General features: G+C 46.3%; 1 protein-coding gene across 1 annotated transcript in view; it reads right to left on the reverse strand.

Annotated features, from left to right (window-relative positions):
* The window catches only part of LOC137540958 (collagen alpha-1(XVIII) chain-like), a 93,007-nt gene extending 69,392 nt beyond the window's left edge, over window positions 1–23,615 (reverse strand). Inside the window, exon 1 of the mRNA XM_068262131.1 lies at window positions 23,563–23,615. The gene's annotated coding sequence lies outside the window, so the exon portion shown is untranslated. The remainder of the gene's footprint in view (window positions 1–23,562) is intronic.
* Window positions 23,616–24,176: the final 561 nt, after the last annotated feature.

A 24,176-nucleotide genomic window follows, 5' to 3' on the forward strand; every position in this document is an offset into this window, starting at 1 on the left:
GAAATATAAAGAATAACCCAATCGGAAATCAGCCTTAGAGAAAATTCCAATGAAAGCTGATGTCTGGTTTATGTGGGTACTGCACACAGTTATGAAATAAGAGAAAGCAATCAGTAACGGTCTGTAATCTTATCATGTACCTGTATCATCAGGTAGATCAGTGGATTTCGGTGCACTGGTGGTGGGCTCCGTCTCCTTTGGTTTGTTGGGACCAAATATCAGCCACTGTGCTTCTCCAGGTGGGATAAAAGCTTTCAGGGTGAAGAGGAGTAGCAGAAAGGTCCTATAGCTCATTGCAGCCATTGCAGGCACGATAAGGAGGAGTCTCAACTAACCTACAACTCTCAGGATGTCTTCCCTCACTGAAGACAGTGTAACAGAACTGTATCAGCAACCTTTAGCACCAGTTCTTATCTTTCCAGTCTTCTCAGTACACGCCCTGAGCTCACCCTTCACTACCCTGAGACATGGGATGGAGGAAGTGCCCTTCCTTTAAGCTATTTAAGCCATATATGCACGCCTATATGTAAACTGCAGGTCATCATTCTGCAGGAAAGCCTATGATCTCAATGCAAGGATTTTACTTTCACATCATAAACTGTACAACATTCGTACAGATGTACCATGGCTCGATTTATTATGGTTTTCCAAAACTGAGCACAACATAAGTGATCTGACACACTTGGTCAGGGTTCATGAAAAACTGGCTGCCGTTACATTATATACCGGTAAGTCTGCAGCCCACACTTAGGTTACTGAAAACCGTTGGAAAGGTTGCTGAAACAATAGGGAATAATCTGTCAAGATGTTTATTGAGGGTACCCAAAGATGGATCCAAATTACTTACCCCATCCACCACTATATCAGGGTTTTTCAACCTTTTCACTAATTGTACCACTTTTATCGCCTGCAAATTTCCAAGAACCACTAGTGTTCTGCGTTGTAGATTAGACGCGATCGGGCTTGACTGTTTCTGCTGGAGACGGAACGGAGAGCAGCTACTGCACTTGCGCACACACAGAAGAAGAGAACTTTGGGCTCCCAGCGCTGGATCCCATCTACTGAAGAGGAAAGGGGAAACCTCTTTAAGATATAAAGGCCTTCCCCGCCATGAGGTAAGTACCCCCCAGGAGAACTTTTTTCTTACAGGTACACTTTAAGAAAAGAGAGCATATGGGATGGGAAAAGTAGGAGGCATTAGTGAGGAAAAAGACTACAATTAGATTGCTAGCCTACAGACTGTCAGTGGAGGTAGATTGCCAATATAGGTAGCCTTGCAAGTTCCTCCCCACCCCCGCTTAATTATAGGTAGCCTGGCTCCACCACCAGAGAGCTGAGAGCTGGGCAGTGACTTACCACAAAGTTCGGCTCCCCCCTTGCTCACTCCTTGCTGTGCTGTCCTGCGAAATAGTTCACACCTCAGATCATCGGTAAGCCAGCCGAAGTGAAGAGACAGCCAGGCAAACGGTGCATGGTGACAGCGTGTATACTTCAAATACAAGAAGTGAGCAGTGATGTCACTTTCTGTATTTGCGCCATTACTGTGCACCGTTGGCCTGGCTGTCTCTTCCCACTGATCTGAGGTCTGAAGTATGCCGCAGAGAAGCACAGCAAGGAGAGAGGGAGGGGGAGCCAAACTTTGTGGAGGCACGACAGGACCAAGACAAGTGGCAGGTGTACAAAAAAGTGGCAGGCAAACCTGGTGTGTACCACCTGGCCAACAGCAAAGTACCACCGGTGATACGTGTACCACAGGTGCAAAGCCCTGGTCTGGGGAGGGGGGGGGAGGTGCGCCAAAAAAAGGTGTGGCCATGACATTGTATGGGCGGAGCATAACCGTAACCCCAAAGCAGCAAATATAGCCAACTATGTCCATTAAATAATAAATGCAGCAACAGTTACCCCAGACACCAGAAAATAAACGCAGTGTGGGCAACATTTCAGCAGAAAACAAACGCAATTTGGGCAACATTTCAGCAAAAAACAAATACAATTTGGGCGACATTTCAGCAAAAAACAAATGCAATTTGGACAACATTTCAGCAGAAAACAAACGCAATTTGGGCAACATTTCAGCAGAAAACAAATGCAATTTGAGCAACATTTCAGCAGGAAATTTCACCTGCAAAAAAAATAATTTACTCACCTGACAGAAGTCTCCTCTCCTGGCCGGCCTCTGGCGCGCAGCTCCCCCGGAGATCTTGCTCCTCCAATCTCCGGCGCTGAATGGAATAACAAGGCTATGGGAAGATGGCGCCCGAAGCCCTGTACTGGAGACACAAATAGTCTCCAGTACAGGGCTTCGGACGCCATCTTCCCGTAGCCCTGTTCTGCCTGCCGGAAGACTATGCAGGATGGAGCGGGGCTGCGGGCTATGAACTGAAGCTGTGTCTATTATACACCGCGGCCAGTTAATGCAATGTACGGTGACCAGAGTCCCGAGGCCGGGATGTCCAGCGGCTAAAAGCGGGACGTTTCTTGGGACATAGCGCAGCCTGGGACAGGGGACCCCGAATCCGGGACGCGTCCCGGCTAAAGCGGGACGTCTGGTCACTGTAGTTAAAGAGACTCTGAAGTCTCGTTTTTTACCTCTTTTCTTCATAAATTCCTGTTAAGCATGAATGCCCCACTTGAATCGCCGCATTCCCGTGGCAGATGGGTGATTTATTGGTGTGTAATTGACCAGCAAAGTTCTACGACTTTGCAGGTCGTAGATTATGCTGCCCTGACATGCAGAGCTTCTCTTCCTGTAGAGGCTGAGCTTTGAGCTGTAGCTCAGCCTCTCCGCAATCAATCTCCACGGATCTCCGCCTCCTCCCCGCCCCACTCAGTGAAAGAAGACTGAGAGGGGTGGGGAGAGGCGGCGATCAGCAGAGATTGACTGCGGAGAGGCAGAGCTACAGCTGACAGCTCTGCCTCTCCAGGAAGAGAAGCTCCAGAGGTTTGCAGGGCTGTAAATACAGTAATAAATCACCCATCTGCCGCGGGGATGCGGCAGATCTATTGGGGCATTCATGCAGAACAGGATTATATGAAGAAAAGAGGTGAAAAACGAGACTTCAGAGTCTCTTTAAGTCTAACTGTCAAAATAGTGTGCAAGTGAATAGGGAGGCTGGCCGGTATCTTGCTATTTTGGCTTAGACTTAGCAATGCATACATATGAAAACGGCGCCGGTAGACTTGGGCGTAGGATACAGCTGTTATATGGCTGATCCTACTTCTGATCCTACTGCGGCCGTGTTAATTACTATTCCCCCTCCAGGCTGCCATGGATAGTGAGGGAATGATATAATTTGGCTTCCAGTGATTGCTGGAGGCCGAATTATTGTGTTTTTTAAGCAACTTCAGCTCCTTCTTCTGACGGCGCCGACGTTACTCACTGAGTGCCGCTATAGATTCCCATTATAGTCTATGGCGGCGCTGGCTGCGCCCAAATCTAGCAGCGCTGAAAAGCACTGCTCCGCTTAGCAACTGCCATTTAGGAAATTATTTTAAAAACAAAGAAAACCCTGAGAATTCCCAATGAGGAGGTAGACTAGTCCAAAACATGTTGGTTCTGAAAGATATAAACTGCTTATTTTTTCACTATAGTGGTCCTTTAAAAATGGTAGTTTGATATATAATTTCAATTAATACTGCAACGCAGAGCAACACACGCCATACGTTTTTGTAAAGAGAAGTAAATGGTTGGCACTCTAAAAAATTGGTACAGAAAGATCTGTAAGTAATGCTGCAATTAATATAATCCAACGTTTCAAGGCAACAAAGTACCTTTTTATCAAGAAAAAACAGTGCAAGTTCATCTGCAAAACAACTCAGCAACAATAAATCACCATAATACACAATACATAAATACATTTGAAGTAGCCCAAGAAAAAGAGGATCACCATTGTGGAGGAGCCAAACACTAAGGGCCTGTTCAGACTATCTGCGTATGAAGAATGCGTTTAAAATCAAAGAAACGCAAGTTGAAAAACGCATGCGTTTTTCTTGCGTTCTAATGCGTATTCTATTGCGTTTTGCACACGCACGTGACCCAGGGGGAAAAAAAGAATTATGGGATCTAGGAACAAAGATTACACCAGATATAAAGGACATTTTTCGAATGAATTTCCCCCCTTTACTCGAGACCCTAAAGGCTGATCTGACTAAGTGGAACTTCCCACACTTCTCCTGGATGGGGAGAATTGCAATTTTAAAAATGAATATCATGCCTAGATTGCTATACCTTTTTCAGACTCTGCCAGTTCAGATACCTAACTCCTTTTTACAATCTGCCCAGACGCTATTTGGCAAATTTATCTGGAAGGGGAAGCCCCCTAGGCTCAAAAGACATATTCTACATAGGCCAAAACAAATGGGAGGGTTAGCCGCTCCCGATATTAAAAAATATTACTATGCCGCGGTCCTAACTAGAATCGTAGACTGGCACAGGCACCATTTAACTAAGCAATGGGTAGAGGTTGAACACTACATCTCCAAATATCCCCCCACCAACTTACCATGGTCGTCTCCCTCTCCACGTCGCAATTGGGTTGATCTACATCTAATATATAACACTCTCAGAGTACTCTCGATAGTTAGACACAAAGAGGATATATCGCCCTGGCCCCCCCCGGAAGTACCGTTATTTGAGAACCCTGAGTTTAAGTTAGGATGCCATAGCAACCACTTTAAAGATTGGAAAGCAGCTGGCATCACTGTTGCAGACAACCTATGGAGCCAAGGGAAATGGCTTCTGATCGAAGAGCTCAGAGCTAGTTCAGGCGTCCACACCCTGGACTGGTTGAGCTTGGCACAGCTCCGCTTTCTGTGCAGATCACTGGGAATCTCTCCAAACTGCGCTAGATCTAGATCGGCCTTTGAAGTGCTGTGCAGGGCAAGAGGCCCCTCTCAGAAAACTCTATCTGCAATATATTCTATACTGATCAATCAATCACCTAGCTCACTCTCATATTTTAATAGATGGGAAAGAGAGCTTGAATGTACGTTTTCTAATGCTCAGAGGGCCAAGATGTGTATACTCACCCACAAGTCTTCACGGTTAAATTACAAGAGATCAATTATAAAATTATCTCACAATGGTATCTCACTCCACAGAAACTACATAATATCTTTCCAAATAGAGATCCATGCTGTTGGAGAGGATGTGCCTCGGTGGGCTCTCTTCTTCATCTATTATGGGACTGCCCCTTGATTGCCCCTTTTTGGAAAAAAATTGAGCTCCTAGTTAGAGAGGTAACAGACAGAGAGGTCCCCTTCTCTCCACAGTTTTTCCTTCTCCACTTTAATAGCTGGGGTATTAAAGCATATAAAAACTCTGTAGTAAAGCATATTCTGAATGCAGCTAAGCTACTTATAGTCCGTAAGTGGGGAACCCACAACATACCTACCTTGAAAGAAATGGACCGAGAACTCTGCCATATCAGTGATATGGAGAACACGATAATGACCCTCCAAAATAGAACTGAGCAATACAATAAAACGTGGAGGTTCTGGAACTTCTACAGAGAATCAGAGGATTTTAAATGTTTCTTATTACAACCATAAGCCCTCTGCCTAGCGTTTGCCCTTTTTGTCTGCCCCCAGGCAACAATTAATGACAAGTATATGCACCTCAAGCCAAAAGGAATGTCGGATACCCAATGACCAGACCCCACATGTTATGTTCTTGTGTTGTTTTTTTTTTGTTTTTTTGTTTTGTTTTGTTTTTGTTTTCTGTTGGATCTTCCTGCCTTTCCCTTCTTCCCTTTCCTTCCTTGAGCTACCCCATAGCCCTATATCCTTTTCTACCTTCTTTCCTGCTTAACATGCGGTATTGTCATGCTGAAAGTTTCGAGGATACGCATAATGTCCACACTGTAAGTGGGATGTGATTTTCAACCACATGGAACCTGACACATCTTCATGGACTGTACTTCAAGTGGATGTTTACAGTGTTTTACCTGCAATGGCCTTTCCATTATTACCATCCCCCACATTGATGCATATCAAGGACTGGGTAGGCCTATACTTGCTACCCCATCAGCCGAGACTATGCGGGATCTTTCAGGCCATGTATATAATGTGTTATATTTTTGCCTGATGACAATATGGTGTATATGTATGATGGTACACATGTGGCAGTACATTGCTTTTCTTCTTTTGTTCTTTAAAAATTTATGCATAAATAAAAGTATTTGAAAAAAAAAGAAAAAAAAAAAAAAAGAATTATGGGAACCGCAGAGGAAAACGGACGCTAAAAACGCAATAGTACGCGTTTTTGATACGCGTCCATAGACTTTCATTGCGTCCGTTTCTATGCGTGACGCACAGAACTGCGTGCAGCAATGCGGATGAGAAACGTATGCGTCTCATACGCATACATGTAAACTAGCCCATTCAAAAGCATTAGGAGCCGTTTCTATGCGTTTTTGGTACCCAGACACGTTCCCTGAAAACGTCTAGGAACGCGCATAGTCTGAACAGGCCCTTAGGTAGAGAATGTGTGGACAGGTTTCAAAGTGCTAGCCTGGAAAGAGAACCACTATGAAAGCTGAAGCCAATAAATGGGTCATTAGACTGGGAGCAACATAGGCTTTTTCTTCCACTCCCTCTTCACAGTTGCATATTTGACACCTGTGACTGTTTCATCTGGTTATGGACATTTTAGAGATTGACAGTTTTAAATTGTGCAAATCGTGATGCAAATCTAGCCCCCAAAACATAAAATGTGGTGGCAAATCAAAATTTAACATTGAGGACCTCAAGGCTTGTATTTGCAAATTAAATAAAATAGGAAAAGGATAGTTGAAAAATTACACTTGGAAAATGGCATTTGAAAAACAATAGATGAAATTTGGCAGTTGGAAAACGACAGTTGGAAAATGGCAGTTGAAAAACAACAGTTGAAATTTGGCAGTTGAAAAATGACAGATTAAAAATGGCAGTTGAAAAATGACAGTTAAAAACAACAGTTGAAATTTGGCAGTTGGAAAATGACAGTTGGAAAATGGCAGTTGAAAAACAATAGATGAAATTTGGCAGTTGGAAAACGACAGTTGGAAAATGGCAGTTGAAAAACAACAGTTGAAATTTGGCAGTTGAAAAATGACAGATTAAAAATGGCAGTTGAAAAATGACAGTTAAAAACAACAGTTGAAATTTGGCAGTTGGAAAGTGGCAGCTGGAAAATGACAGTTAACATTTGGCAGTTGGAGAATGACAGTTAAAAACAACAGTTGAAATTTGGCAGTTGTAAAATGACAGTTGAAAAATGGCAGTTGGAAAATTGGCCGTTGGAAAATGACAGTTGGGAAATGGCAGTTGAAAAATGACAGTTGAAATTTGGCAGTTGAAAAATGACAGTTGAAAAATGGCAGTTGGGAAATGACAGTTGAAATTTGACAGTTGAAAAACAACAGTTGAAATTTGACAGTTGGAAAATGGCAGTTGAAAAATGGCAGTTGGAAAATGGCAGTTGGGAAATGACAGTTGGAAAATGACAGTTGGAAAATGGCAGTTGAAGAATTGCAGTTGGAAAACGACAGTTGGAAAATGGCAGTTGAAAAATGGCAGTTGGGAAATGGCAGTTGGAAAATGACAGTTGAAATTTGACAGTTGAAAAACAACAGTTGAAATTTAACAGTTGGAAAATGGCAGTTAGAAAATGGCAGTTGGAAAATGGCAGTTGAAAAGCAACAGTTGAAATTTGACAGTTGGAAAATGGCAGTTGAAGAATTGCAGTTGGAAAATGGCAGTTGGAAAACGACAGTTGGAAAATGGCAGTTGGAAAATGGCAGTTGAAAAATGACAGTTGGAAAAGGGCAGTTGGAAAATGGCAGTTGGAAAATAAGAGTTGGAAAATGGCAGTTGGAAAACGACAGTTGGAAAATGACAGTTGGAAAATGGGAGATGAAAAATGACAGTTCAACTGTTTTTCAACTGCCAAATTTAAACTGTTGTTTTTCAGCTGCCATTTTTCAACTGTAATTTTTCAACTGCCAAATTTCAACTGCCATTTTTATACTGTTTTCAACTGCCATTTTCTAAATGTCTTTTTTAGCCACCCTAGCGTTATGGACAAGCTCAGCTCGTCAGCAGGTGGATAGCTCCGGCTAGGAGCGGTCTTTTTTTACAATTTGAAAGAACTTTGCTAGCTACATGTTGTACATGTAGTATCCGATCGCCGCCGCTCCCCCCAGACCCTCAGCGCAGCCTGACCAATCACCGCCAGGCTACGGGGTGGATCGGGACTCCCCCTGACGTCATGACGTCGATGACATCATTCCGTTCATCGCCATGGCGACGAGGGAAGCCCTAACAGGAAATCCCGTTCAGAGCGGGATTTCCTGTTGGTTATGATCGCCGGCGGCGATCGGAGGGATGGCGCAGGGATGGAGCAATCATGTAGCTAGCCCTAGGCTAACTACATGATTTTTTAAAAAAAGGTTAAAAAAAAACACCAGCGGCCGAGCGCCGCAAAAAAACTAAAAAAAACCTAAACGCCAGGGTGGTTAGACTGTCATTTTCCAACTGTCAAATTTCAACTGTTTAAAGAACCACTACAGTGAGCCAACATAGCAGTTAAAGGATAATTGAAGTGAGAGGGATATGGAGGCTGTCATATTTATTTCCTTTTAAGCAATGCCAGTTACCTGGCTAATGTGCTGATCCTCTGCCTCTAATACTTTTAGGCACAGCCCCTGAACAAGCTTATGCAGATCAGGTGTTTCTGACATTATTGTCAGATTTTACAAGATTAGCTGCATGCTTGTTTCTGGTGTGATTCAGACACTTCTGCAGAGACATAGATCAGCAGCGCTGCCAGTCAACTCATATATTTTAAAAGGTAATAAAAATGGCAGCCCCCGTATTCTTCCCACTTCAGTTGCCCTTTAAAGAAGGCCTAAACTCAAGCATTGCAGTCAAGGAAAACAAATATAGTTGCTGAGAACGTGTGTGTGTGTGTGTGTGTGTGTGTGTGTGTGTGTGTGTGTGTGTGTGTGTTTATCTGTGGTGTGTGTGTGTGTGTGTGTGTGTGTGTATGTGTGTGTGTGTGTGTGTGTGTGTGTGTCTAGAGCAGGGTTTTTCAACCTTTGTACTAACTGTATCACTTTTATCACCTAAAAGGTACCACCAGTGTGCCTTCACAGTAGATTAGACGCGATCGGGCTTGGCTGTTTCTGCTGGAGCCTGAACGGAGAGCAGCTACTGTGCATGCGCACACACCTACAAGGAGAACTTTGGGGCTCCCAGCACTGGATCCCCTCTACTGAGGAGGAAGGGAGAAACCTCTTTAGGATACAAAGGCCTCCCCCTCACTGAGGTAAGTACTCCCCAGGGGCACTTTTTTCTTACAGGTACACTTTAAGAAAAGAGGGCATATGGAAAGGGAAAAGTAGGTGGCATTGGTGGGGAAAAAGACCACAATTAGATTGCTACCCTACAAATTGTCAGTATTGCCAATATAGGTAGCCTTGCAAGTTCCTCTACCCCCCCCCCCCCGCGCTTAATTATAGGTAGCCTGGCCCCACCACCAGAGAGCTAGGCAGTGGCTCACCACAGAGTTCGGCTCCCCCTTCCTCACTCCTTGCTATGCTGCCCTGCGATATGTCGCAAAAATCAAAATAACCGCCACTCCAACCATGCAAAAATTCTTTATTAGTAGAAAAATATCCGTGACCAACTCAAAACTTATACAGCATCCACACTAACAACTGGATCGTCCGACCCTTATTTGTGTATGTGTGAATGAGCGTGTGCAAAAAAGCAAATCATCGGTAAGCCAGCCGCAGTGAAGAGACAGCCAGGCAAATGGCGCACTGTGACGGCGTTTAAACTTCAAATACAAGAAGTGAGCAGTGATGTCACTTTCTGTATCTGCGCCATTACAGTGCACCGTTGGCCTGGCTGTCTCTTCCCACTGATCTGAGGTCTGAAGTATGCCGCAGAGCAGCACTGCAAGAAGCGAGGGAGGGGGAGCCAAACTTTGTGGAGACAGGACAGGACAAGTGGCATGCGGGCAATAAAGTCACAGGCAAACCTGGTGTGTACCACCTGGCCAACAACAAAGTACCACCGGTGGTACACTTACCACAGGTTGAAAAGCATTGCACTATATGACCGCTTTTATTGATTAGATAAGGCTTGGTTCACATGGGCAGCTGGCAAGACATCTTGCAGCGGCTTGTTTAGCTGTTGCAAATGCTTTTATGCTACCTGGGCAGAAAAATGTTCGGATCCAGTTCCCAGCATTTTGTTGTTGCCGTTAAGCCCCCTAGGGGGACAAGCAAACGCTTAAACGCAGCTGTTTCGGACACTACATGTAGTGTCCAAGAAGAGATGATGAGCTCTACTGTGGCTTTTTTTATTTTTATTTTTACTCAGTAAGTCAATTTATTGAAGGAAATGAAACAGGACATAAATAAAAAAAGAAAATCTCTGCTTGAAGGCAGGATAATACCAAAAGGATAAATGGTTTGTCATACAGTGGAAGCGTGATGAAAACAGAGAGGAGTATCAATAAACCACATACGGAATAGCAGAAGGCATCTAAAATGAACAGTCTAACATCAAACAGACCCAACAACAACGGGGAGTACCCGAGGCCCCGCCAGGCCATACCCACTCCTAGGATAAAAGCTCATAAAATGAGTAAAAAAGATCAGGAGATAGAAGGGAAAAATCTTAAGTATGCACACAGGTTGTGTCCATAGGTCCCAAATAAAGTGATACTTGGCAACAGCACCACAACGTAAGTAAATGTCTTCGTGGTAGGGGAGAGAGTTGTTTACTGAAGCAATCCACTCAGATTTAGTAGGTATTACTGAAGAATCCGATGTCTGGTTAAAGCTCTAGGGGCAATTTGGAGGACAAATAGGATTAATTGCTTAGTGTATTTATTATAGGTACCTTGAGGGATAATGTTCAGGAGACAAATCTTGGGTTCATTTTGTGGTGTAGGAATTTCGTGATTTGTTGCCAGTATATATTTACCTCGGGACAGGACCAAAGCATGTGGAAGAATGTACCTTGAGCAGAAGTGCATTTCTGGCACAAAGTTGAGTAACCACATCTAAACTTAGACAAACGTACTGGTGTTAGGTAAGCTCTATGTAATACATAAAGAGTGAGAAGTCTATCAGGGACATGTGGGGATACCTTAGTGACATTATCAAGAGCGTCCTCCCAATCTTCATCGATAGTTCACCAAGTGCAAGTTTCTTAAGTTATGTCTTACGGGTAGAGACGTCCACTATTATAGAATTATAAATTGCAGATATTAGTTGTTTGGAGGAGGAACCAGTAACTATGGAGAGAATGTCAGAATCGAGGAGTGTGGCTGACAGAATAGGGTATTTGGTTTTGATAGCATGGCTAAGTTGTATGTAGGAAAATTCCATACGAGGGGGAAGGTTATGTTTCAAAGCCAGTTGGTCAAAGGAAATAAGGCGCCCAGAGTCTATAACCTGGAGGAGGTAAAGGAGGTAAAGGATACCCCTTTTTATCCATTAGCAGGCGTTAGGAAGTTTGCGCAACTCTGCAATGCCCCGGTTCCAATGGGAAGTGTATTTGAGGAGGTGTTCGGGGCACATGTATTTATGTGCAGTATCCCAAACATTCAGTGTTTTAGAAAAGGTAATGGGGAAGTCTTTAAAATAATAGGAGTTCTTAGTTCCAGTAATGACGGCCCCTAGATCTTTAAGAGACTCTGAAGTCTCAAGAAAAACATCTTTTTATTTAAAAAATGTGTTTAATATGTTTGCCCTACCTAAACCGCCGCATTCCCACCGCTGTAATCTATCTAAATCCCCCCAAACTCCCTGGGGGGCAATCCGAGCAGCGCTATGAGCCGCAGCTCTGCCTCTCAGCGCGTCTGTCAGCCCGGATTACCGCCTCTCCCCCGCCCCTCTCAGTCTTCCTTCACTGAAAGGACCGGTGAGAGGCGGAGATCCATCGCTGATAGACCGGCATGGAGGCAGAGCTGCAGCTCATAGCTCTCCAACAGCAGCAAAATCCACGACCAAGAAAGTCGAGTACTTTGCGGGGGAGAGGGAGGTGGGAGTTATGGGGAATTTCGATAGATTACAGCGACCGGAATGTGGCGGTTTAGGTAGGGCTAGCATATTAAACACATTTTTTAAATAAAAAGATGTTCTTCTTGAGACTTCAGTGTCTCTTTAAGGGCATTGAAGTGTTTGAATGGAGAAGCGATGTCTGCCCTTGTTCCAAATAAATTGGGTGAGAAGCGTATTTAATTTAGTAAATAGGAAGAAGGACAGGTAAATCGGGGCATTCCAGGAGATGTACAAAACTCGAGGAAGTAAAATCACTTTAAAAAGGTTTGCTCTGCCAGCCACATTAATCGTGAGCTTAGACCAAGCCTGAAATTTAGCCTGGGTATGACGTATCTGTGGATTCCAATTTCAGGACTGAAAGTCCTGAGGGTATTTGGAAATTTGTATGCCAAGGTAAGTGATCCCTGACACCCACTGTAGGGGAATAAAAGTCTGAGGCAGGGAAGGAGGAAAAATGTCTATTGGGAGGATAGAGGATTTAGACCAATTTGTGTGGAGGCTCGCATAGGGACCGAAGTCCTTGATGACATAGAGGGCACGTTGAAGAGAGGAGCCAGGGTCAGCGAGATACAGAAGCATGTCATCAGCATATAAGCTAATCTTATCTACCCAATTAGTGTGATGTAGACCGTGGATTTCAGGGTCATTTCTGATGAAAGTGGTCAAGGGCTCTAGGGCTAAATCAAAAAGAAAGGGGGAAAGGGGGCATCCCTGCCTAGTGCCTCTAACCAAAGGGAAAGTGTCAGAGATCCATCCATTCATTCTAATGCGAGCACAGGGGTCAGTATAAAGAAGTTGTACCCAGCTGATACATTTGGGGCCAATATTAAATTGTTGTAGCACCAGGAGCAAGTAGTCCCTTTCAATTGTGTTGAACACCTTAGTGCAGGGGTCGGGAACCTATGGCTCGCGAGCCATATATGGCTCTTTTCACCTCCGAATGTGGCTCTCTGGCTCGCTAAAGTATGTGTGATGGAGCGGCCAGAGAGCCTGTGTTTACTTTTAAGTCAACGCGCCGCCGGCACCTCCATGCCCGGCCTTTACATTTGCATGTGTGCCTCCTTCATCGGCACATTACACGCTGAGCGCCGCCTCCTCCAGCCGCCGTGGCCAACGTACTGTAGCTCTGCCCCCATGGTGACGCAGCGTGCAGGGACTGAAGGCCTGAGAGGGTTGCGGCCAGTTACGTCAGCCGAGCCTGAATTGGAACTTCGCGGTGAAGCTGCCTGGCCTGGTAAGTGTGAACCGCTGTCTGTCATTTCATGCATTTACTGGTGCAAAGCTGTCTCTTATGTGCATTTACTGGGGAAAGGCTGTCTGTCATGTCGTGCATTTACTGGGAAAAGGCTGTCTGTCATGTCGTGCATTTACTGGGGAAAGGCTGTCTGTCATGTCGTGCATTTACTGGGGAAAGGCTGTCTGTCATGTCGTGCATTTACTGGTGCAAAGCTGTCTCTTACGTGCATTTACTGGGGAAAGGCTGTCTGTCATGTCGTGCATTTACTGGGAAAAGGCTGTCTGTCATGTCGTGCATTTACTGGTGCAAAGCTGTCTCTTATGTGCATTTACTGGGGAAAAGCTGTCTGTCATGTCGTGCATTTACTGGGGAAAGGCTGTCTGTCATGTCGTGCATTTACTGGGGAAAGGCTGTCCGTCATGTCGTGCATTTACTGGGGAAAGGCTGTCTGTCATGTCGTGCATTTACTGGGGAAAGGCTGTCCGTCATGTCGTGCATTTACTGGTGAAAAGCTGTCTCTTATGTGCATTTACAGGTGACATATTGTACGGCTCTCACGGAATTTCATTTTAAAATATGTCGTGTTTATGGCTCTCTCAGCCAAAAAGGTTCCCTACCCCTGCCTTAGTGGCTTCAAGAGACACCACAATCCTAGTCCTAACAGTCTTATGTAGGTTCTGTATAACCAGGAAGAGTCTTCTAATTTTTAGAGAAGTGGACCAATCAGGGATAAAACTGGACTGATCCACGTGAATTAGTGAAGAGACAACTGTATTTAATCTAAGGGAAAGGAGCATAGCTAGAATTTTAACATCATGTTGTATGAGGGAAATGGGACGGTAGGATTCACATTGCAAGCAGTCCTTGCCAGGTTTTAAAATTAATGTAATTAAGGCTTCTCTCATGGTGGTGGTGTTGGTGAGGGGGGGGGGGGGGGGGTGTACCTCTGTCTAAAACTGAGTTAGGGCTCAAACCGATTTTCTGAGCGTTTAGGGAGCAATTCAAACCACTAGCGATTTCCCTAAACGCTTCGCGTTTCGCGTTAGTGATTAGCATTAGCGTTTCTGCGATGTAAAGAATATAAACGCTGGCATAATCGCTCATCAAAACTTGCACAGAGTGATTTTGCTAGCGTTTTGAAGTTACTGCACACTGTAACAAAATTAACATTAACTGAAAGGACCAATCAGAATTAAAAACACTAATCGCTAATCGCTACACAATCGCTGGCAAATTGAATACACTTTTTAAAATTGCTACTGAAAACGCTCATGAAATCGCTTGCAAACCGCTCATACAAAATGCTAGCGATTGCGATTGGCGATAGCATTTTGTAGTGGGTTCCAGGCCTCAAAAAGTTTTAGTAACATGGGGGCCAAAATGGAGGCGTTTGATTTGAAAAATTCTGCGTATAGGCCATCTAATCCAGAGGATTTAGATGTTGGAAGAGAAGACATTGCATGTTCAATTTTTTTTAACAGTGAGAGGGGCATTTAGCAAAGCCCTCTGAGAGTCATCAAGGGATGGGAGGGGTATCAGTTTGAAGTAGTCAGCAATTTGGTCTTTTGACTTGGAAGTGGATTTGGTATATAGGCCTGAATAAAAAGACACAAATCTAGTAAGAATGTCTTGAGGTGAGGTGAGAAGGTCCCCATTAGAGTCTGCAATACGCAGAATCAGTTGAGGGGCTCTGCTGCGGCTTTTGGACAGAGCTTGATGACTTTTAAATGTCGCTTTCATTGCCCGCCGAAATCATTGTGTTTGCCGCTAAGCAGAAGCCCTAAGGCTACTTACACAGTAAGACGTTGCGTTTTAGGGGACGTTATGGTCACATAACGTGCCCCTAACGCAACGCATGGTGGTGCGGGAGAGGACGTTAGAGTGAGCCACGTTAGGCGGCTCTATCCGCATAAGGTCTCCCAGAGTGGCGCTGATTGGCCGGCGGGACCACGTGATGCGGAGCGAGACACTCCGCATCACGTGGTCCCGCCGGCCAATCAGCGGCCGCCAGTGCAGTGCATATTAAGTAGCCATGTGCGCGGCTACTGTACCGGCATCTCCCCGCCTCTTCTCCGCCCCCCACTGAGCATGTGCAAACAGTCTAACGAACGCACAGCATGCTGCACTTTCACTACAACGTGCAGCGTTACAGGGGTCGAGTCCTGCGTGGACGCGGGTGAACGGCGTCCACCCACTTATTCTTCAGAGTGGACGCCGTTCACCCTGGCTTGTGCGGAGGGGAGCAGCGCAGAGAAGGCGAGCTATGGGGACAGCGGGGATGGGCGGACATCTCCACCCCCCCCCCCATCCCTCACCTTCGTGCTCCCCTTCCTGCCTCTCCCCTCCGGCGTTTTGAAATGTTGGGCCCGGCGGCGAAAGTGGGTGGAGACTTTCCGCGTTCCAGTCGCAAGGGACGCTCCGCTCTGTGTGCGGCTAGAAGACCAGACTAGCCGCACACAGAGCGGAGCGTCCCTTGCGGCTGGAACAAGGTAAGTCTCCGCCCACTTTCGCCGCCGGGCCCGACATTTCAAAACGCCGGAGGGGAGAGGCAGGAAGGGGAGCACGAAGGTGAGGGATGGGGGGGAGGGAGATGTCCGCCCATCCCCGCTGTCCCCATAGCTTTCCTTCTCTGCGCTGCTCCCCTCCTGCTGGCTACCTGGGCACATATCCCCCTGCATACATATACTGGGCACATATACCCCTGGCTACATATACTGGGGACATATACACCTGGCTACATATACTGGGGACATATACACCTGCAGCTTCGGACTGACCCACCGAAGTACCGAGGATTTGCTCGGTAGTCCCCGCCTCCACATCTCCGGTGGGCCCCACCTCCACTCCTGGGGTAAACAAATCCCAGCCTGCAGCACAAAGTTTCTCCTCTCAGCATATGAATCATTCATGCTGAGAGGCTGCTGCACGCTGGGCTGGGCTGAGCTGTGTCCGGGTAGCTCCGCCCCCCAAGTGATGCTGGGCTGGGGCGGCAAGTTTCAAAGGCTACAGCCCAGCATGAAGAAGCAATATACATCAGCAAGGAGTGAAGTACTGTGCGGGACTCAGGAAGAGGTAGGGGCCAGTGCCACTGTGACTGAAAGCAGGGGTGGGAGAACGATGCAGCTGCACCTCATAACCCAGACCATCAGAACTATATTGCCAACAATTACTGCAGCCATTTGAGCAGGGGTTGAGATCCTGCCTTACCCTGGCTGTCATTCTCTGCTGCCCTGTTATAAGTTATTGGTTTCTAGCTTCCCCCTGCAGTAGTAAACTTGGCACTAGCTGCTCTAACCCCGCCCCCTGCTCTGTCCTGTGCTATGTGAGCCTTATGGAGCTGCTGGGGCTGATGGTCAGACTCAGAAGGCCTCAGCAAACACATACACCATGCAGTGTTCCCTGAGTGTGGCTGCAGCATGGAGAAGAGAGGGAGGTGAGAGACTGTAAATTGCCTGGCTGGCTGCTATATCCCTGATTTCTCTCACCACAAGATGCTCAGCAGGCTGTATGTTCTGTACTGTCTTCAGTCACCTCAGCTCTGGCAGCTGCACGTTTATCTACTCTGTGACCTTTGCTGATATATCACCCTGATTTGCATCCACACAGGCAGCCCATCCAGCACCCATCAGCGTGATATCTGCCTCTGCTTAGCCACATGTAGCCCTTCATATCTGTATTCCTAAATGCTGCAGAACTAACTGGAAGAAGCTGCAGAACAGACTTCTGCCTCCTCTGTAACCCAGGCAAGGCTAATACTGTAGCCTGCCACAAGCTAATGTGAGCACTGAGGGGTTGGGAGGATTAGAGAGTACAGCAGTACAGCTGATATAGGGAAAGTGGGCTTCGGATGGCTAATTTTGCACACTTAAAGAGACTCTGAAGCGAGAATAAATCTCGCTTCAGAGCTCATAAATAGCAGGGGCACGTGTGCCCCTGCTAAAACGCCGCTATCCCGCGGCTAAACGGGGGTCCCTTCACCCCCAACCCACCCCCCGCAAAAGTGTGTCGTGAAAAAGTCGCTGGCTGTCTCTTCCTGGAGGCAGGGCTAACGGCTGCAGCCCTGCCTCCAGTCGCGTCTGTCAGCGGCGCATCGCCGCCTCTCCCCCGCCCCTCTCAGTGAAGGAAGACTGAGAGGGGCGGGGGAGAGGCGGAGATACGCGCTGACAGACGCGCGTGGGGCAGGGCTGCGGCGGTTAGCCCTGCCCCAACCAGGAAGCGCTCCCCCGGTGTATCGAGGGGCATTTGGGGGTGAAGGGACCCCCGTTAAGCCGCGCTATAGCGGCGTTTTAGCAGGGGCACACATGCCCCTGCTATTTATGAGGTCTGAAGCGAGATTTATTCTCGCTTCAGACTCTCTTTAAGGGAGCAACAAGCCAGATAATGGGGTCAGGTAGGGCTGGGAACTGTGAAAGACCTGTCAGGTGGTCCAATGTTTTGTGACAAGAGGATTCCTGCAGACAATGAATAAAGCATTGTGAGTGTCACTGATGTGCACCGTATCAGGGCCTGATACAGCAACCCGGCTTTATTAGACTGCACAGCTTCATTCCCTCCTTGCTGATGCCAGGTAGCCATGGCCCTGTCAAATTGTTGCAGAACAGGACAGGAATGGCGGGATCTGTCTGTGGAGGTGGCCAGGAATGAGACAAGAGATGCGACTTCTGCATTGTTATAGTGCAGGCTACAAACCCCAATGCTGTCCAGTTCCAAAATGCTTTACATTACACCTGCATCAGGACCGTGTGAGTCAGAACATGGACTTCAGAATCCCCATCTACTCCATTATGTTCAGGCATCACAGCTCAGAGCTGGACAAAAATGAGAACTGATTTAAGCCAATTAACTTATCTGTATGTTTTTGGGATGTGGGAGGAAACCGTAATGCTCAGATGAAACCCACGCAGACATGGGAACATACAAGCTCCATGCAGATAGTGCCCTGGCTGGGATTCAAACCAGGGACCCAGCGCTGCAAGGCAAGAGCACTAACCACTATGCCACTGCACTGCCCTCACGTCGCTGTGTTGCTGACATGCCAGATCCATGGGATGAGAAGAGAGGGGGAAGGGAGAGGTTGTAACAGGATATACTTCTTAAGCCCCCTTTAGTCTGTCAGCTCCCTCAGTGTTTATACTTTACAATCCATTCTGCCATTATCAGCCCAGTAGTCGTGGACTACTGCACACGCACAGCACTGGCCACACGCCTCCGCAATCATGCTTCATTGCCAGGAACGTTCTGTGCCTGTGCAGTTAAAGCAGAACTAAAAAAACAAAAGTTTGACTTGTCTGGGGCTTCTGCCTCCTTGCAGCCTTCCTGCCCGACGCTGGTCCTCCTTGATCCTCCGTTCTACCGCTGCAAGCTACTTTTAGCTCGGTCGATTTGGCAACTGCTCCTGCACGCCCTGGCCCACACGTATATTTCTCTGCAATAGCGTCTTGCGCTATTAGCGCAGGACACTATTGCGGGCAGGAAAGAAACGGGTGGCTTGCCGTCGACTTACAAGTCCACAGTACCAAAAGTACCTAGCGGCGGGAGAACGGAGGAATGTGGAGGACCAACGCGGGACAGGACAGGTGCAAGGGGCTGGCTGAAGCCACAGGTAAGTAAAACACTTTTGTTTTTATTACAGTTCCGCTTTAAGGCTTGTAGCTGCGCAGGCACAGAATACTCTTGACTATGGGAGCACGATTGAGGAGACTCTGAGGCAACGCATGCGCAATAGTCCCGACTAAGCTGAGTTGTGGACTTTACTAGGGATGACAGCGACAGGACAAGCGGCAGAACAGAATGGACCAGATGGATACTGAGGAGTTGATGGACCACAGGGACTGGAATAAGCCCCAGGTAAGTATAACTCCTCTTCTCCCCCTGATGACAGGCTGTGGAGTTAAGGTCCACTAGACACCAGGGAACTGTATAGGGGAACGAGGGGACAACTAGACACCAGGGAACTGTATAGGAGAGGATGCACAAGATGCCAGGGAACTTTTATAGGGCAAGGAGGAGGTCCACTAGACACTAGGAAACTGTATAAGAAAGGAAGGTCCACTAGACTTCAGGAAACGGTATGGGGAGGTTGAGCCACTAGAATCCAGGGAATTGTATAAGGGAGGGAAGGGTCCACTTGATGCCAGGGAAATGTATATTGGAGGGAGGCGGTCCACTAGACTCTTCAGGATTGCTGCATTTCTTACTACTTGGAGACACTTGACATTAATTGTCATTGCTCACAGTCACCATATCTAGCCTAGTGTGCTATATCTGTATGATGCATTTATATAGCATTTACATCTTCTGCAGCACTTTACAGAGTACAAAGTCATGTCACTGACTGTCCTCAGAGGAGCTCACAATCTAATCCTACCATAGTCATAGTCTAATGTCCTACCATATTATTATTATGTATTTATATAGCACTGACATCTCCTGCAGCACATTACAGATTACATAGCCATGTCACTGACTGTCCTCAGAGGAGCTCACACTCTAATCCTACCATAGTCATAGCCTAATGTCCTACCATATTATTATTATGTTTTTATATAGCACTGACATCTCCTGCAGCACATTACAGAGTACATAGTCATGTCACTGACTGTCCTCAGAGGAGCTCACACTCTAATCCTACCATAGTCATAGTCTAATGTCCTACCATATTATTATTATGTATTTATATAGCACTGGCATCTTCTGCAGCACATTACAGAGTACATAGCCATGTCACTGACTGTCCTCAGAGGAGCTCACAATCTAATCCTACCATAGTCATAGTCTAATGTCCTACCATATTATTATTATGTATTTATATAGCACTGACATCTCCTGCAGCACATTACAGATTACATAGCCATGTCACTGACTGTCCTCAGAGGAGCTCACAATCTAATCCTACCATAGTCATAGTCTAATGTCCTACCATATTATTATTATGTATTTATATAGCACTGACATCTCCTGCAGCACATTACAGATTACATAGCCATGTCACTGACTGTCCTCAGAGGAGCTCACAATCTAATCTTACCATAGTCCTAGTCTAATGTCCTAACATATTATTATTATGTATTTATACAGCACTGACATCTCTTGCAGCACATTACAGAGTACATAGTCATGTCACTGGCTGTCCTCAGAGGAGCTCACAAACTAATCCTACCATAGTCACAGTCTAATGTCCTACCATATTACTATAATGTATTTATATAGCACTGACATCTTCTGCAGCACATTACAGAGTACATAGTCATGTCACTGACTGTCCTCAGAGGAGTTCACACTCTAATCCTACCATAGTCCTAGTGTAATGTCCTACCATATTATTATTATGTATTTATATAGCACTGACATCTCCTGCAGCACATTACAGAGTACATTGTCATGTCACTGATGATGTCAGAGGAGTTCATAATCTAATCATGCTATAGTCTAATGTTATGCCGTACAATTATTATTATTATTATGTATTTATATAGCACTGACATCTTCTGCAGCACATTACAGAGTACATAGTCATGTCACTGTCCTCAGAGGAGCTCACAATCTAATCCTACCATAGTCATAGTCTAATGTCCCACCATATTATTATTATGTATTTATATAGCAATGACATCTTCTGCAGCACATTACAGAGTACATAGTCATGTCACTGACTGTCCTCAGAGGAGCTAACAATGTAATCAATTTCATATGTATGGTAACTAGGACATCACTTTATATTAATATTACTTTATATAAATACTATACAAAGATTTGCTGGGCAGCGGTGTCTCAATTACAGTGCTGCTATGTACATTTGGCCCTGTCCATGATACATCAAGAACCACCTTCCAGTGCATGGTCACGCCCCCTTTTCAACGCAATCATGAGATGTGTGGGCCCCAGGTTGAAATTCCTTTGGTGGGCCCCCAGGGTCCCAGTCCGACCCTGTACACCTGGCTACATATACTGGGGACTACTATACCCCTGACTACATATACTGGGCACATATACCCCTGGCTACATATACTGGGCATATATACCTCTGCCTACATATACTGGGCACATATACCCCTGGCTACATATACTTGGGCATATATACCCCTGACTACATATACTGGGCATTTATACCCCTGACTACATCTACTGGGCATATATACCCCTGGCCAGGGCCGGGCCGAGGCATAGGCTGGAGAGGCTCCAGCCTCAGGGCGCAGTGTAGGAGGGGGCGCAGAATTCATTCAGCTGTCATTCCTAATTGTGTTTGAAGCAGAAAGAAATAAGAAAAGGGGATACATGGCAGTGACTGCAAGCCAGATAACTAGATATTAAGGTGTTGGGGAGGTTGTGGGCCCTGTGGCCCTCTTATTCTAATAGCAATCATTGTGTGACGGCTGGGGTGGGAGGGATGGAGGGGCGCACTTTGGTGTCTCAGCCTTGGGTGCTGGAGGACCCTGTCCCGCCTCTGCCCCTGGCTACATATACTGGGGACATATACCCCTAGCTCCATATACTGGGGACATATACCCCTGGCTACATATACTGGGCACATATACCCCTGCCTACATATACTGGGCACATATACCCCTGGCTACATATACTGGGCATATATACCCCTGGATACATATACTGGGCACATATACCCCTGCCTACATATACTGGGCACATATACCCCTGGCTATATTTACTGGGCACATATACCCCTGGCTATATATACTGGGCACATATACCCCTGGCTATATATACTGGGCACATATATCCCTGGCTACATATACTGGGCACACATACCCCTGGCTACATATACTAGGCAACTATACCTCTTGCTACATATACTGGGGACTACTATACTCATGGCTACTTATACTAGGGACACCTATAGACCTGGCTACCTGGTGGTACCTATTTTGGGGGAACTGCTGTCAGATTATCTGCATTTTTGTGGAACCGCTGTTATGTATTTTGGGGAACAGCTGCCAGATTGTGTATGTTTGGGGGACCACTACTGCCATATTATATGTCCTTTGGGTGTTACGTGTATTTTGGGTGATCCGCTGCCAGGTTTCGCGTATTTTGGGGAACTGCTTCCAAATTATGTGTATGTTGGTGAAACTGCTGCTGCCACATTGTCTATTTTGGGGGAACCACTTCCATATTATCTGTATTTTGGAGGAACTTCTACCAGATTATGTGTCTTTTTGGTGAAATGCTGTCAGATTACATCTATTTTTGGGGGATACACTACGGCAGAGCTCAAACTTCCTCGGCAGACCTTTTACATCACTGCTAAGGTCATGTATATTTGGCCCCACCCATGACCATGCCCACGGTGTGCTTGACCACGCCCATTTTTGGCGCACCGCGCAGGGGTTCTCCAGGTGCGTCCACTCACTTCTTTTCCCAGGACTAGACCCCTGGTTACATGTAACGCAACGTGGGCACTGTGAACAGCCCACTTGTATTACATTGCTGTGCATTGGGGGGGGGGGGGGGGGCGTTACAGGCTGCACTAACGTGCACCTGTAACGTCCCACTGTGAAAGCAGCCTAAAAGTGCTGCACTGAGCACAAATTCAATGACAGCTAGCAACAGGGCTGTGGAGTCAGAGTCAGAGCAATTTTGGGTACCTGGAGTCGGAGTTGGTGTTTTGAATAAACTGAGGAGTCTTTCGGATGATTTTTGTACCAACCCCACAGCCCTGGCTAACAATCAAGAAAATGAGACAGACACTGTCCATTAGTGATGGTCAAGTAGATGCAAATAACTTTGAGTTGATGCAAATGTATGCAGCTTGAAAAATGAACCAATCAAATCCTGCTGAGGTAAAATTTGTTTGGTTCATTTTATGCATACATTTGATTGGTTCAAAAGCTGCATACATTTGCATAAACATTTGCATACATTTGCATCAACTCAAAGTTATTTGCATGTACTTGACCATCACTACTGTCCATGTGTCACTTCATATATTAATCAAATGTGCCACAAATGGACTCTCCTATTTTTCCCTATGGGAGAGAGGTGCAGCCCAGAGATGGGGACAAGCAGCACAATCTGCGTGGACAGATGGTGGGGTGGAAATAATATTTCTGCAGGTAGGAGGGGAGGAGGGCCTGTTAATTGTGTGAGATAGGGAGCAGCAGGGCCGGCGCTACCATAGAGGCAAAGGGAGCATTTGCCCTGGGCGCCGACCTCTGATGCTGCCCCAGCAGCGCCGACCCTGCTATATCCCCTCCCCACACTTACACTGCTCCCGGGCCCTGCTGCAAGTATATTAGCAGCCATAATTACCATATTCCCGGTGGGTGCGGGCAGGCAGCGGCTGAACTCTATGTGTGTTTACACATGACGCGTCGGGTCATAGAGAAGGAGGGAGACAGCGTGTCTCCGAGTGCAACCGTTGTCGCCCGCTCACCCGCCAGGAATATGGTAATTATGGCTGCTAATATACTTGCAGCAGGGCCCCGGGGAGCAGAGGGGTAATGGGGTGGGGCCCCCAACGCTGAAGTATGCCCCAGGGCCCCTTGAACCGGCCCTGGGGAGCAGCATGGGAGAGAGGAAACATATTGATCTATTTTTTACATTTTTTTTAGATATGGGCTTTAAAAATGTCTGTGTGTTATACTCTTTCCAGTGCATGCGCATTTTGCCATATCTGAGCCATGGCTATTTTGCTTTTGCAGTTTTCCAAACACAGCATGTTCTCCTTCACCACAAACACACTACAGCTGCTGTACAGGTGCAATGCATTCTTAAGCTGAGTACCCACGGATAGATGGTGGAATTCAACCAACAAACGATCATTCCACAGTCTATCTTTCAACAGTGGAAGTGGCCTGAGGAGAATGACGGGACATGAAAAACAATCGTTCAAACAAAACTGTTTCCACTAAAGTCCATCACTG

This window comes from Hyperolius riggenbachi, chromosome 12 (assembly GCF_040937935.1).
Source record: "Hyperolius riggenbachi isolate aHypRig1 chromosome 12, aHypRig1.pri, whole genome shotgun sequence".
Lineage (NCBI taxonomy): Eukaryota > Metazoa > Chordata > Amphibia > Anura > Hyperoliidae > Hyperolius > Hyperolius riggenbachi.